Genomic DNA, 16,653 nt, shown 5'->3' on the forward strand with positions numbered 1-16,653 from the left:
GGTACAAGCGGACAAACGAGCTGTCGTTTAATGAAGACAAACCGTGTAACTAGCAACGCTACTGAGCGTTTGACAGCTTGAAACCTGCTGAAAGCTCTCTAGGCTGTTTTACGGTACACGGCGTGCGGTGCAAATACTGAGCGATATGTACGTAAAATGCATTTGGCTTATCTGGATAAGTTCATTCTCTGCCTTGAGGAAAACCTGTTTTTGAGCGGAAATATGTCAGCACATAGAAGAAGACGCAATATGTTTGTTTGATTATCTTTGCTTCCTACTCAGATTCTAACAAAAAAAAAAAAAAAAAAAAAAAAGCTTGCCAGCTTAATCCTACAGTTTATGCACTCATTCGATCCCTCGATATCTTTTTAAGTACTATTTTAATAGTACTTAAAAATAGTACTTAAAATGCTGTCGTGGACTGTCGTCCACGACAGCACTATCTTTGTACCAAAATTGGCCAATACGCTAATTTACACAGGAGTGGTTCTCTTTAAATACGAAACCATAAAGGTAGAATTTAGATTTGAATACATTATGGAAATTATTGATAAGGAAAATTAGTTTTTAATTTATTCAGAAAATTTTATTGACATTATTACCTATATTAAAGTGAACGTAGTTTAGTGTTAGAACTAAATGCAAAACTTTCTGGGAACTCAGGCTTATTCAGCACCTGTTTAAATACAACAAAACCTGTCTCCTGATTTCATTCAGGCATTGTCAAACTCCGTTAATTCACATAAACCCTCTAGTTCTACAAGATTAGTTTCCAGCAGTTAACGACCCTTTGCCTAAAAGAGAATGTTCTTATATCCAGTCCATAATCATCCTTCCTTAATTTAAGTTCACGTCCTGTAGTTTGTACAACCTGCAAAATATAAAAGATATCCCCATTATTTAATTTAGTGAACCCTTAAATACTTGGGTTAATTACTCATGCCTTCTATACCATTGACAGAACCATGTGAGCTGTCCGCACTGCTCAGAGAACGTCATATCGGATTATACGAAGTCTTTTTCAATGTTTACTAATTGAACTGGGTGTAATATTGAAGTGTAAAGTAAAGCTAGCAAAATGATGTTTGGTTCCACCCAAGTGGAACGCGACATCATCTGGGTAGCTCTACAAACGATGACGCGATACGGTCTAAGTCCCGGGTGCGTCTAAAACTCTACAACAACAAAAACCACACTGTTCCAATTTTTGCAGTACTTTTACAGCAGAAGTTACAGACTCACGGTGTCTGTTTTTCAGTATTCATGGAGCCTAATTCTTCAGTTGTAAAGATTGTGATATTATACTACAAACATCAAACTGATGGCGCCTTCATGGAGCAGAGTCCTTCAGCTGTGGACACCCGTGATACAATGATATCAACATCAGTAACGACATGCCGTATCAGGTAATTCACAGCAGTTGTTGAGATCGCTGAAGCTTTTCTGGTGGGTTTATATTGGAAAAATTGGAGTTCTAGTGGAGGACAAACCACCACGATGAGCCTGCTGGATGGCGTTCTGGCTGCTTCCTCGATGAATGACCCGTACTATTGTGGTTCCAGAGACTATATGTGTAGACTTGCGATATTACTCCCAATTGTGAACTGCTACAAGTTGAGAGACAAAATGACTTCATTATGACCACAATTCCGGGCTTATACTGCTACTACTGATGATATTGACTCTTCGTGGTGGATCTACAAGTGCATTTAGATCCTTGGAGGTTATCACAACCTTATGTTAGTTATTATGGTTTCAGATATCTTAATAGTATTGCATTGTGACATGGACGAATTGACTATCATTGTGGGAATATATGGTACAGTACAATATTTGTACATCAACTTGTTCAGTAGTTGTACACCGATGAGCCAAAATATTATGACCACCTACCTAATATGATGCTGGTCCTCCACGTACAGCCAAAACAGCTCGTACCTGGCGAGGGATCGACGCTACAAGATTTCTAAATGTGTCTTGTTGTATCTGGTACCAACATGTAACCAGCAGATCCTTTAACTACTGTAAGGCCCGTGGTTGAGACGCCGCAGATCGGAGTTGCTGTTCCAACACAAACCACAGATGCTCGATGGGATTGATGTCCAATGGTAGCATTCAAACTCCAGTCGTCGGATAGTTGCCCGTTTAATGGCGTGACGATGAAGTTCATGACTGTTTAGTCTGGATGGTAGTCCATTACAGTCTCAAACCGTGTTGTCTTCCTTGGGACCGTTGTGGTGCTGGTACAAGAACTGTAGATAAGGATTTCCTTCGGCTGAACGTACCAAATCTCAGTCCCACCACAGGTACAAGTTTGTTATTTGGTTTTTAGGAGCATTAGCAACTAAGGCCATGTTGCTCCAGGATATGCGGTGGTCATTCCCTGACCTTTCCGCATCCTCTGTATTTTGTGGTGACGGGCTCGAACCCCGGTCTAATCAAGAAGCGTGTGCTACGCACTGCTGACAGGTACAAGTAGGATCATCGATAATTCTCAGGGCCGTCAGTTTGCCTATTATTGATCCATGGCCAGTTAACAGGTATGTAGCATATAGGAAAGGTGAAACCCACGGGAAAAAGCCTGGAGAACACGTTATCAATGTGAGGTAAGAACTTTCTAGTGATTTCACCTTTGTTGGAAGTAGTCCATCTCGCTTGCCACGCCTGCTACAGATGCATGAGGAGACGCTTCTTTTCTGCTGTTCTGTCATTTGCGGGGTCTGCTGTGAAGCCGAGGACGGTCTTGGAATTTTCTCTGGAGAGGTGGAAGACATGTGGACATGTGTTTTTGTAAAGGGCGGCTCCTAGACCGTCTGTTCAACTCCACCTCGTATATCTGTGAATAACAGTATTACTACAAATGGGCCAGATATGTGTGTGACGTAGGTTTGTGTGTATTATGTGTGTTCTGTTGTGTCTGGCCGCTTGGCTACCCAGCAGCATCAGTCACCTGGACAGATGATTCTGGGTACTAGTCCACACCACGGGAAGGTGGGCCAGTCCCAGTAAAACACGTACCGTCTCAAAAAAGACTCTGACTCACCTGATGTTGTCAAAAGGTGGGCCAGGTTCTTCTGGGTGCCCATTCCAGAGAAAGAGAAAAAAAAACAGGGAGAGAGGGGGAAAAATCCAGTAGTGTAATAAAAAAATTAATTAAAAAAATAATAATAAATAAATAAAATAAAAAAAAAGAGAGAAGCTACATTAGTTGGAGAGTGGGGGGCGACTATGCTAGTGCAGAGCACGAAGAGAAAATGAGAAAAATTAAAAAAAAACAATAAATAAATAAAAATAATTAATAAAATAAAAACAAATAAAAATAATTAAAAATTTTAGATTAGTAAAATAAAATTTTTAAGCTGCTGTTCTGGGGTTTCCCATTTGTAGCCTGTGTTATTCTGTAGGAGGCTTTCCTGCGCGTGAATACTTGCGTCGAGAAGTTCTGGAAGGCAGCCAGGTTCTCTGGTGTCTGTAGCAGAATGTCCAGTTGGATTTCAGTGACGACGGGGATGGTATTTGCTAGGTCTTGCCTCAGTCCTCGTAGAGAGCGCACTCGAAGAGAAGGTGGAACCAATTCTCCTTGGCCCGGCAGTAGCAAACGTCTATGGGTATTAGGCCTAGCTTCTCGTTCAATGCCCAGTGACTAGGAATGGTGTCTCTAGAGTTAGAGAGAGCCACTTCTATGCTGACTTAGTGGGGGGGGGGATAGTCACATCCGGCAGGAATCTTTTTGTAGCAGCTCCCTTTGTGGAAGTTAGCATTAGCATTAGTAGAGGCATTTGACGCAAGAAAGCAAGCTTATGCAGCATCAGCCAAAAAATAAAGTAAAATAAAAAATAACCACTTCACTTCACCCCTCTGTTCGTTCGAAATATCTGTCCAGCTGAGCCTTAAACTTATTTAGGCTATCAATTTCCACGACAAGGGATGGAAGTCTGTTCCACCAACCAACCACCCGCTGGCTAAAGGCAAATTTCCGCACGTTTATCCTACATCTGTCTTTCCTCAATTTGAATTTATGCCGTCTCAGGTGATTATTCTGAGCAAGAGGAAGAATCCCATCAGCATTGAGCATGCTCAAACCATTCAAGGCTTTGTACACCTCTATCAGATCACCTCGCTGGTGCCTAGTCTCCTGACACTGTAATTCGCAAAACTTAAGCCTTTCTTCGTAAGAGCACCCCTTTGTTCCCCTTAAAAGTGTATGAATATTGTGCATGTGTAGTGCCGTGTACCGTTGTTCATCTGGTCGTTTAGCCGCCGGACCCCTGCTGAGGCCCAAACGTTGCCCCCACCTTCGCCCCGTGGAGGCAGACCAGAAACCCAGTAGGCTTAAGTTACTCTGGCAGGTCCTGCCACCTAATTTCCTGAGATTTCAGCGGCTAGGACTTTAAAAAAAAATAAATAAACAAATAAATAAAATAATAAAAAAGATTAAAAAAAAATCTTATTTTTTTTTTTTTATGTGAACCCCAAACACGAGAAGTATTCGAAACTATAATACTTAGTACCGTGCTTGGGTTGGAGGTTGAGAAGACGAAAGAAGATATTTGTTGACATTGGAATTGAACTTCTGTAGATTGTAATTTTCAGGAAATACGTATGAAGGAAGGTTGTTCCAGAAAACGGCAGTTGAATGAATAAACGAGGAAGTTGAAAAGTTGATTCTGTGAGTTTGAAGTTGGACAGCCAATGAATGTTGGCGGCACTTGTTCGGACTATTTTGAAAGAGAGAGCGGGAATTATAGAAGCCAATTCAGAAGAACAGTGCCCATGGAAGTATCTGTAGAAGAGGCATGCAGCAGAAACAGTGCGTCTATGAGACAGCGAGTGGAGAGACTCTGTTAGAGATGAATCATTAATTAACCTAACTGCCCTCTTCTGAATGGAATCAAGAAGCCTGAGAGAGGTTTTGGGGGCACCACCCCAAATGTGGGAACAATATTCCATGGCAGGGCGGATTTGCGATTTATACAGAGTGAGCAGCTGTTTGGAAGAAAAGTAACGCCGAGAGCGAAAGAGAAAACCAAGTTTTTTAGATGCAGAGGAAGCAATATTTGTAATGTGCTTGTGGCAAGAGAGAGATTAGAAGTCAGGGTAATCCCCAAAAGAGATATATCATTTTGCCTAGAAATCGGAGTGTCACTAAAGATAGGAGCAGAAGAATCCTTTTTGCGAGATATAAGGCACGACTGAGTTTTAGAAGGGTTGAAATCAACTAAGTTGTCTTTGCCCCACTGGAGAATTACCTGAAGATCGGCATTTAAGGAATTGGTAGCAGATTTTCGAGAAGTTGAAGCTGATTAAGCAGGACAAGGTTTCTCAAAATGGAAAGTTGAATGCAATGTGCTATCAACGACAAAACTATGGATAGGATTTCCAGTCAATAGAAGAAGGTCATTGATATACAAGAGGAAAAGAGTGGGGGGAAAGAACTGAACCTTGGGGGACACCGGCATTAGTGGAGAAGTTAAAAGACAGAGAGCCATCTACCATCACCCTCCGTGAGCGATCACAGAGAAAACTGGATAACCAATTACTAAAAACAGATGGCAAACCATAAGATGGAAGCTTGTTTAGAAGACATTTATGCCAAACACAATCAAAAGCCTTTTAGATGTCAAGAGCAACTACTTGTGTTTCACCGAACGTTTCCATTGAATTAGTCCATAAATGGGTAACATAAGCCAGAATATCACCAGTGGATCGACACTGACGGAATCAATACTGGCGATCGTTGATCAGACGGAAGGTTTCTAGGTAGTTTAAGAGTTGGCGGTTAATTGATTTCTCCATTACTTTAGAAAGACTAGAAGTAATTGTAATGGGACGATAATTGGATGGGAGGGATTTGTCACCCTTTTTAGGAACTGGCTGGATATGAGCAAATTTCCAAGCAGAAGGAAAAACACCTTTGGAATAAGAAAGTGAAAAAAAGGCGGCAAAGAATAGGAGTAAGTTCAGGAGCACAGGTTTTGAGAACAATTGGAGAAATACCATCAGGACCTGGAGCTTTCTTAGCATCAAGATTCATCAAAATCCTTCTGATATCCTTTTGACGGAAAACCACAGGAGCCATTGAATGGAGCGTGTTCGGAATGGTGGGAGGTGCTTTTATCAAGATCATTAATACATGAGCTGGAAAAAAAATGGGATGCTAGCAGGTCAGCTTTATCCTTGGCTGAAGTGACAATAAAAACCATCTGGTTTGGACAGAGGTGGGAGCAGAGAAAAGTTGCGGCCAATAGCTTTGGCAAGAGACCAGAATGTTCGGCTACCATTAGGGCAAGAAGCAAGTTTTCTACTCTTAGCCTGTTCAAACTCTAGTTTGGACTGATTAATAACTGCTTTACAATTGTTGCGAGCTTTGGTGTAAGCAGAAAATGAAACTGAAGAATTAGAAACAAGCCAATTACGATATGCAACATTCTTCTCTTGAACAGCCTTACCACATTTATTGGAAAACCAAGGTTTAGATAAAGGACGAGATTTTAAAGTGGAGTGTGGGACAAAGGATTCCATTCCTTCAAGAATAATTTCACTGACACGATCTGAGCAAACGTTGACATCAGAAGTTTTGAAACAGAAATCCGACCAAGGAAAAGAAGAAAAGAAGTCTCGCAGGTCATCCCATTTTGCATTCTTGTAATGCCAAACAACACGAGGTTGGGAACAGCCATGAGATAAAGGTTCCATTGGAGAAGAGACAATCACCAAGTTGTGATCTGAAGTGCCTAAAGGACCTCTCACTTCGACCGTGTACTTAAAAGGGTTGTTTGTGACAAAAAGATCAAGCGTATTGGCTGTATGATTAGGATTGTCCGGTATTCTTGTAGGTAAATGAAAAATCTGTGCTAGGTCATTAGTAATTGCAAAAGCCTCAGCATTTCGACCTGCTGGGTCGGTGTGACTAGAAAACGGAAGCCAGCTGGAGTTGTGAACATTAAAATCACCAAGGAAAATTACCTCACTGTTAGGAAAGGTGGACTGGAGAAAGTCAATTTGCGAAGAGAGGAAGTCAAAGAGCTCCAAGTGATTAGTGGAGTTGGGAGAACGGTAGAGACAACAGATGAATTTGACACAATGAGGTAGAGAGATTTTAAGCCAAAGAAGATCAAAGAGAGGAGATTCCAAATTGCCAAATCTCTGACAGGGAATATCAGGCTGCCGTGACGCTTTGGGAGCTAGGCTGCAGTTTGTCGTCACTATTCTTGTCCACTTGATTTAGGTTGGGACACTCATGGGGCAATCCCTGTCCTTTTTTCTTTTTTTCCCCATTCAATCTCTTTTCTTCTTTTTTCCTTCTTTTCTTTATTCCTTTCTTTTCCGTTCATTTTCTTTTCTTCCACAGTTTTCTTTTCCAGGAGTTGTCTCTGCCTTATGCGATTTGTTTGTGTTACTGTACTATCAGTCTCGATGTATAGCAATTAACGCCCTGGTCCTGTGCGTACTGGGAAAGCGCTCGGTACTGTACTCCTCTTCCGTGTCAATGAAGTGATGTTCAAGTCCTTTGGGGAGGTAATTGATTTTCGTGATGAGGGTGCATCTGAGATCTTCGTATTGTGGGCAGTTGTAAAGCAGGTGGTCCCAGCTTTCGACCCCCCCACCCTCAGGTGCAATTTCGGTCATCGGCGAGGCCGAAGCCGAACAGTTTCTGGTTGAAGGGTCCATGTCCTGTGAGTAACGAGGTCAGTTGCAAGCCCGGAAAGAACCAGCCTGGTTGCCTTGGGTATATTTTATTCAGTTCTGGAAAGAATTTACGAGTGATCTTGCCCTTTGTCGTCTCTGTCCATCTTTGCTGCTACTCTTGAAGGAGGTAGGTCTGTAGTTGTGCTCTTTCCGTTTTTTGACTGCTTGCTGGGTTGATTGTGAAGTCCTGATGATTTACGACCAAACACTTTGACTGTTCCCAGGTGGTTGTGGCCAATGTGCCCTGCGGGGTGCGATGGAGGTCATGACCTCACCCCTGCGGAGCTTATTCATGGTGACTTTGTACACCGCCCCCCAGGGGTTGGCATTTACAGTCGTGCTGACTAATTGATCTCAGGCCTTCTGCTTACTTTTTCGTATTGACTCAGTGTATCTGTTTCTCACTGCTATACATGTTTCTCATCTTTGTCTGAGTGCTGTTACTTCCACTTCTGGCCAGGTACATCTTTCCCTTTGGAATTGTTTTCTTGCCTTTATTACTTCTCTTCTGAGGTTCTGGATTTCCCGAGTCCACCAAGGGACTGCACTAGGTGTGGGCAATTTTCGCTTCATTGCAGCCTCACTGGCTGCTATTATGGTCTTGGTAATTTTTCTCTGGATGTCGTCTGGGTCTTCTTGTTGATCCGCTTCAATGCGATGTTGGCATAAGGTTCGAGTCAGCAGTTCCCCAAACAGTCTCCATTCAGCTTTGTTTAATGCAAAGTGGTTAAGCATCTGTTTGGCTATTGGTGCTCTATAGAGAGATCATTTGATTTGGAAGGTAATCACTCTGTGGCCAGACGTGGTCCTGGAGTCTTGGACTGTCCAGCCAGTAATGTGTCCTGCAAGGTTTCCGGTGGAAAGGGTGACGTCAATTTTTGCCTCCCTCAGAGTGTTACAAAACGTAGGTATGTGGTAAGGCCTGTTTAAGACTGTCAAGGGAGAATTCGCCAGGAACTCCTCGAGACGCTGCCCATTTCCGACGCCCCTTCTGTCCGGTGTGTAGACATCAGAGTGCCTGGCACATGGGTGACTTGATCCAGGGTATCCCAGCATAACATCGCCCAATGCATGACACCGCCGCCACTGGCTTGTTTTTGTCCCACGGTGCAACCAGATGCCATCACTTCCCCAGGTAAACGATGCACACGTACCCGGTCGTTCACCACTTGGTGCAACAGGAAACGTGATTCATCGGACAAGACGACCTTCTTCCAATCACTCAAGGTCGAGTTTCGATACAGGCGTCCCCATTGTAGGCGCTTTTGCCGGTGAACCGTGGTTAGCAAGGGCACTCGAAGCGGCCTGCGGCTACCCAGCCCCATTTTCATCAGAGTTCGATGTACTGTGTGTTTTGGCACATTACTACCGTCCCCAGCATTCGGATTACCTGGGAATTTTGCCACAATCGCCCTTCTGTTGCCACATACCATCCGGGAAAGCTCACTTCGCTCACCTCGAACATCGATGAGCCGTCGTCGTCCAACACCTCGCCGGTGGCTCGTGGGTTTACCCTCCTGTGACCACTTTCTACTAACCACGGCTGACCGTGAACATCCCACCAGCCGTGCCGTTTCGGATATGCTCTGACCCAGTCGCCTGGCCATTACAATTTGGCCTTTGTCAAACTCGCTTAAGTCCTCTGCCTTTCCCATCTCAAGAACAATAATTCAGGTGTTCAGATCAGTATCAGGTGGTTTTTTATACCGTGTTCCGACCTGCGCACGCGCCGTAGTTCACCTGCATTTGCTTCGATTTGCATAACGACTCGCTGGTCATAATGTTTTGGCTCATAGGTGTATATGGACAGCATTGTAATTACGTGGCGGGGTTTTCTAGAAAAGTTGCCTGGAATCGTCTAGTAGAATAAATAAAAATATAAAGTATATGATGTCTTTTTTTTTTTTTTTTTTTTTTTTTATGTCATAGCAGCTAATTAGATTGGCCAGTAAGATCTCCCTTAAGAAATCCTTGCTGGCTGCTGCATGGATTTGTTAAGGGGAGATCTTGCTGGCCAGTTTTTTAAGGGGAGAACTGTGCAGCAATACAGTAATCACAGACTCCATTATTTTCCTTAGAACAGAAGTCAATGTCCGTAATTAATCACTTCGCCGTTTGATTCATTCCCCTTTGTGAACTTTGGAATTTCCATCCCTAAAAACTTCTTCACTCGTGAGTGTAATTTTATAAATTAAAAATATTTATTCAGTTTTTCAGCAACACGAACAGGATCATCAATAGTTATTGATAGATAGATCATCAAAAGGATGAACCACCTTGTTCCAATGAATTTGAATAGCATAACGCTATTCATATCCATTGGAACAAGGTGGTTCATCCTTTTCCTTTTACATAAGTAAAGAATTCTTAGTACGTTTTTTCACATTCTTAGGCAAAGATTTCTTGAAATCTGTCTTAGCCTGCCTAAAACTCCCTCACTGAGCTGATTGCAGGCTATTTTATAGTTACTGTTAGCAGAAACGTACTGAGTTACCTTGTAATCATCTCATGCATTTTTATGCGCGTTAGCGTATAAGAGTAAAGCGCGTATTGTATTCACCATGTCTGTCCATATATCCATTCGTTTGCCTTCGAGTTCTGTTGAAGGGATTTTCAAAAAAAATTTAAATTTTGCTCTTTTACAAAGATTTGTTCAAAAATTCAAAATTTCATTAAAATCGTACCAACCGAAATCAGGCAGTTATTATTTATTTTATTATTATTATTATTTTCATACGTACACAATGACTATCCATATACCATGTCTGGGCGAAAGGGGGGGGGACAGTGCATGGTTAGTTTTGAGGGCCCTTCTTTTGTTATAACTGTCCTATAACATTTGAAAAACGCTTTGGTTGCCCTTCTGTTTCTAGGAAAGGGGAAGTCGCCCCCACCTTTTGTTTTGGGAACACTAAGAATGACTTTGCTTACTCTTGCGGCTTCTGTCCAACTATTAGTTTATGTATCTTCACTGTAGTAGTTTTTTTGATCCACCTAGCTTCTCCTGTTAATTCTGTTAAATGAGTCTTGCACAATCTGTGCTGGGCCCAATTGATTGACAAGACTCTCATCATGCAGTCCCTCGTATCATGTCCGGACAAAATTCTATATACTGTACTTCGAAATTTAATCCTAACTTGCTGATTTTTCTCAACATTGCCTTGCACTTCTTGATAATCCCTCAGCTTGCCTACTCGCGGAAAACAGGAATTATCAAGAAGAGACCCTTAAAAGATTATATCCGTTTTAAAGCGTCATGAACTTTTGCTCCTGGCAGACATATCCTGATCCTATTCCACCTTATCCTTTTCCTTCTTTTTGCACAATATAATAATAACAATAAATATTGTTTATCCGTATCTTTATTTATTTGTATGTGTGTTTATATTTATTATCTAAATTTCGATGAATTCTTAAAAGTGGGACAATTGAAGAACAGCAATGAACGGTTAAAAGCATTATTTAAAACTCTGAATAGGATAATGGACATGTTTTTCTTTCTCCTTTCAAAATGCAAGGATAATGATGATCTATCTTTCACTTCTTCACCGTCTTACAAATGGCTGTTATCTCAACGATCTGTCAGCAGGTGTAAATCAGACCACCAAAATGCGAACGTTTATATTATCAATGTCTGCTAGATGATTAGTAACGACCTCTTTATAAATAAACCAAGACATAAACGGGGTGAACATCGCCCAGTACGAGACCGAGATAACCCTCCTCTTTCACACCGAACACGAATTCTATTTAGGCAACCAGTTGGACACTAAGTGAGGGGCGAAGAACAACAGAAAAAGAGATTGCTTTAGTGCAGTTCTAGGAATAACAGCTGACTGATGTTTTTTATTTTAGTTTTTCTTTGTGTGTGTGTGTGTGTGTGTGTGTGTGTGTGTGTGTGTGTGTGTGTGTGTGTGTGTGTGTGTGTCATACCTTTACATACAATGATAAATGGCTGTTTCTTACAAAGGAGCTTTATGAGGCACGTGATCACAGATGCACGGTCTGTGCCAGTGGAAACAGCGCGAACGAAGTAAATTTTTTTCCCCTACTTTTCACGCCACGGACTGTAAGATTCCATGTTGATTGATTACTGCCGGGACAAGAACGCCATAGATTCAGCATATTTAATGTCTTTCCAATCCAAACTATGTTTAGTTTTTATAGAAACCAGTCTTGAAAACGCGGATCTGATGAAAGACCCAAGTTGTGCTACCGCTCTTATGGTGTCACTTTGTCAACGCCTATATTGCCGTCTCGTACAATGCTAACTTCATCCCTCGAGCTTCGGATGAACACCGCTCATTTCTCAAAGAGCGGACAGAAGCACTGGACTCTGACAGCAGAACAACCTGGCGTGTTGTGATGAAAATAACACGCCAAAAAGGCCCACACACGCTTTGGCGAGTCAGGAACAGTCTGGCGAACGATGGTGAAATATGAACTGCGTCTTTCAACAATTCGCAGATGGAGGTGTTAGACCGGGCTACTACAAGACAGATACTCGCAGACGCAAAGAAAACTCAGCTCTGCGCCGTCTTAGGCCTCTCGTGATTACGGATGTCTCTTCTATAATTAAGATACATTTTGTTCTGGCGAAGTCTGGTTACGCTAACAACGTCCCTTTCAACGAGAGCTTTTAGATAAATCTTCTCAAAATCTACATCTATAAATTCGCATTTGCGCTGTTAACCAGTAGGCTACAATTTTCATTCTTCTGGAATAAGCTCAATACTTTGATCATTTTACATGATATTTTCATTCTTTAAAAGAAGCATCTACACTCCCGCTTAAAAGTTTGGAACTACCTTTCATTTTTCTTAATTTTCAAAGTTTTTATTAAAAGAGTACCAACTTGTTTACCAATTTTTATTTTCTGTTATGTATAAAAATCAAAAGAACTGAAATAATATTTAATAAATCTCTAGAATATTCGAGATTATTCTACAAAGGTGTCGAAGTCTCCTGAATGTGGGAGAACGTTGTAGTTGATTCTAGAATATTCTAGAAAGTGTGAGTATTGTTTCAATATTGTAGAAGGATGTAGATGATTCTAGAGTGTTTTGCAATAATATAAATTAAGGAAAGAGAGCCATAACTTATAAAATCGAACACCTGTCATTCAGAAAGAGTGTTTGGTGTAAGTTTTTGTGTTTCGCGATAAACATGACAAGAATGTTTGAAGAAACAACTACTGTTATAACTCTGTATAAAGAAAGTTGTTCCATGAGAAGTATGGGCCAAAAACCAGATGTTCCGTTTAAAGGAGTACAACCATTTGACGATTCAAGGAGACTGGCAGTTTAAAGAACAAACCTATATTAGGACGACCGCACGTAACAATGAAGGCACAAGAGAAGACCATAACACTGATCTCTAAACGCAATAGACGACTTACTGCACCTGAATCCGAGTTGAGTTCAGTAGACACAGAGGAACTACCGTGTCTACAGCCACTGTAAAACTTCTTAAAAAGCAGGAATTCGTGGTCATGTAGCAGTTTGAAAACCCTTATTAAAACCTGAAAATCGAAAGAAGGGGTTGGTTTGGGCTAAAAGCCATCACCATTGGACAACTGAAGATTGTAAAACGTACTGTAAATGTACTGTGGACGAACGAATGCAAATTTGAAATTTTTGGATCTAAGCGTAGAGTTTATATGGGACGATCAACTGGAAAAAAAAATGGTGCCACCTTGTTTAATGCCTACTGCCATGCACGGTGGTGTTCCATAATGATCTGGGGTTGCTTCTGTTCTTCTGGAATGAACTACATTATCAGAATTGAAGGAACTTTAAGCAAAGAAAGCTATAAAAACATTCTTAAACATAATACTCTGGACTTCGACATTGTGGAAAAAAAAATTATATTACAACAAGCCCAGCTCTAAGTTGACGGGACTTTTTAGCAACTGAACAACAGGAGTGGGTATGGCTAATTATGGTATGGCCACCCCAATCGCCTGACTTAAACCCAATAGAGCTTTTATGGGATCATCTAGTCACCAAGTCCGTGTAATCTGCTCAAAATCCAAACTATGTCGAAATTGTTCCCTAAATCCAGCTCATCAGTAACTGTGTCAAAATAGCCTACTAAGTTAGTTAAGCATAATTTACCCTTTACAAAACTATATTGAGTGTCTTTCAGAACGTCATATCTATTTAAATATTTTATATTTAAATAGATATGGCCCATCTTTACAAACTTTATGAGAAACCTTGCAGACCGCTTGGAATAGTGGACCTACTGTGTGTGTGTCGAGTTTTAGATCGCTTGGAATAATTTTATTCGATATTATTGTTTGACTTTATAGACACTATTATATAATTAAATTTATATCCGATTGGAGAAGTTCCAACGTATTGTCAATACATAAAGCTGGTTCTAAGAGTGAAGTTAGTAACTACAGACCTGTTAGTCTGACTTCAGTGGTAGGAAATATCCTATAGGCAATGATTAAGAATGCAATCCAAGGACATTTAAATAGATATGGCGTTCGGAAAGACACTCAACATAGTTTTGTAAAGGGTAAATCATGCTTAACTGACTTAGTAGGCTAGTTTGACACAGTTACTGATGAGCTGGATTTAGAGAACAATTTCGACATAGTTTGGATTTTGGCAAAGCATTTGAATCTGTCCCTCGTGAAAGGTTACTCTATAAGCTTTGAACAGTTTGGGATTACTGGTAAGATTCTAAGATGGACTGCTGGGTGGCTGCAGGGTCGTGATTAATGGATATTCTTCAGATTAGTGTAACGTCGAGGGTGGGATCCCTCAAGGATCGGTTCTTGGACCACCGTTGTTTTTCATTTTCATAAATGACATAGACGACGTGATATCAAAATTTTCCGGAGACATAAAGATTAGTAGATCGTTAATGATCAGTGCCAAGCAGCGCTCCTTCAGAATGACTTGAATAGGCTTCAGGTATTGTCAAGAAAAGTGGCAGCTAAGTTTCAATGCAGCAAACTGCAAGGTCTTGCTTGGATTTGGGAAAGAGCAACCCCAAAATAAATTATACACTTCGTGGAGTTGATTTAAAAACAGTAGACGAAAAAGGGATCTGGTAGTTACGGTATGGATAGATATGAAGTTTTCTGAACAGTATAAACAGGCAGACATTAAAGCCCATTGGTGTCCTATCTATGATTTATTGAACGCTATCCTATAGAGATAGGGAGGTCATAATCCCACTGTAGCAATTGTAAGACCACATTGGAATACTGTGTTCAAGTACGGAGACCTCATCTGAAATAAAACATCGAGCTTCTTGAAATAGTCCAAAGACGGGCAACTCGAATGGTGAGATCAGCAGAAGAACGTCCATATGAGGAAAGATTCTGATTATGTGGGCTACAGAGCTTGGCAACCAGGCACCTCAGCGGTGACGTAATTAATATTAATATACGTTTATAGAGCTCTGAGACGGATTAGTGAAATGAATGAAGGTAGAATTCTCACTGTTCTAAACAGCGAAGTTGGGATTAACGCCACGAGCCGCATTACAATTAACATTGTGTTCTAAACAATTCCAGAACTAGGGGTCATAAATTCAAATTACAAGGGTTTAGATTAGATTGTAGGAAGTTTTCTGTTACCTAGCGAGTCATTGATAGCTGGAACAAGTTGCCGTAGCAGGTAATTGAGGTTTCAACGGCAACTGGATTGGTCAGTTATCTGTGAGTAGGGAAGCGTATAATTTGTATATTCTTATCTACTTGGTGTTTTTTTTTTTTTTTTCTCCAGTGTAGCAGTGAAACCTGTGGCTTCCTTGCACTGTATGGTGAATACTATTACTATTACCATTACTAATTTCAGGAATACCATGTCTGTGTTAGGCTGTATAAAATCTCGTTGGGGTTATTTTGATGAAAAATTAGTATAGTTGTTAATATTAATCATTCCAGTATTTAATTTGTTGGTGCTTTGTTTTGTTTTTTAGCTAATTTAAAAATAATAATAATAATAACGAACACTGTTGTCATATGCTGTAATTCCAAATTTGTAGTCAGGAGTGTAATTTATAAATAAAGGTATTTACATGAGTATTGCATAATTTTGATATTTTATAAAAATACCACTTAACGCAAACATCAGTTTTAACAATTTCATAATGGCGATATGTCAAACGTGATGTTTAAGAGGGATAAAGAGATAACGTATTGTACCAAACAAGTTTCTCACAGAAGTCGGAGTACTAGTAGGTTTTTATTGTTTTTGGTATTTGAGACAAGGCAACTAGGGACATAAGGCGTAAATGTATCCATTCTATGGTCTGTTTTTGTTATAGCCTTAATTTTGTTATCACTTTGGTATTCGGAAAAAAAATAAAATTGCATAATTTATTAACATTAAACAACAAGTTTTATCGAAACGTGAATTTGTTACGCGCAATGTGTTACTCCTTGCCGACTTCGTCCATAAGTGCCCAGAGGTAATATACAAGCATGTTCGAACTAGTTGGATTTCATATCATTTTTATGCAAGAGAAACCCTGGTGCAACCTTTCCTTCATTTTTCTCATTAACATAACTCGAGAGAAAAATTAAGATGCCAGTTTAGTGGTGAATGAATTAAGCTCGCATTTCTGTAATTTTTTTGTACACATGACGCAGTTACTCAGCAAGCTTCTCAGTTTGATGATCTTTGATTTCTTAAAACGATTTGGCACAGTGCCTTGAAGGCATTCCGCACTGCTTTGTCGCATGCTTTCAGGGACTTCGTCAAAAAAAAAACTCTTTCATTAAAATTTTTATTTTTGTGATAATGAATATGCCCTCTTTTATCTTACTTCGTGAAATTTGTGTTTTAGATATTGGAAACTGCATGCTTCTTTTATTTCGAGGGCTTTCACGAGGGTTTTCCATCATTTAATATGAAGAGGTGGAGAGTTGTGTCCAGGAATACAGTATACGCTGTTCGAGATGGCCAATTCATGAAAATATCATAGCAATCCTACCCA

This window comes from Mastigoproctus giganteus, chromosome 9 (assembly GCF_048544385.1).
Source record: "Mastigoproctus giganteus isolate SK-2022 chromosome 9, ASM4854438v1, whole genome shotgun sequence".
Classification (NCBI taxonomy): Eukaryota; Metazoa; Arthropoda; class Arachnida; order Uropygi; family Thelyphonidae; genus Mastigoproctus; species Mastigoproctus giganteus.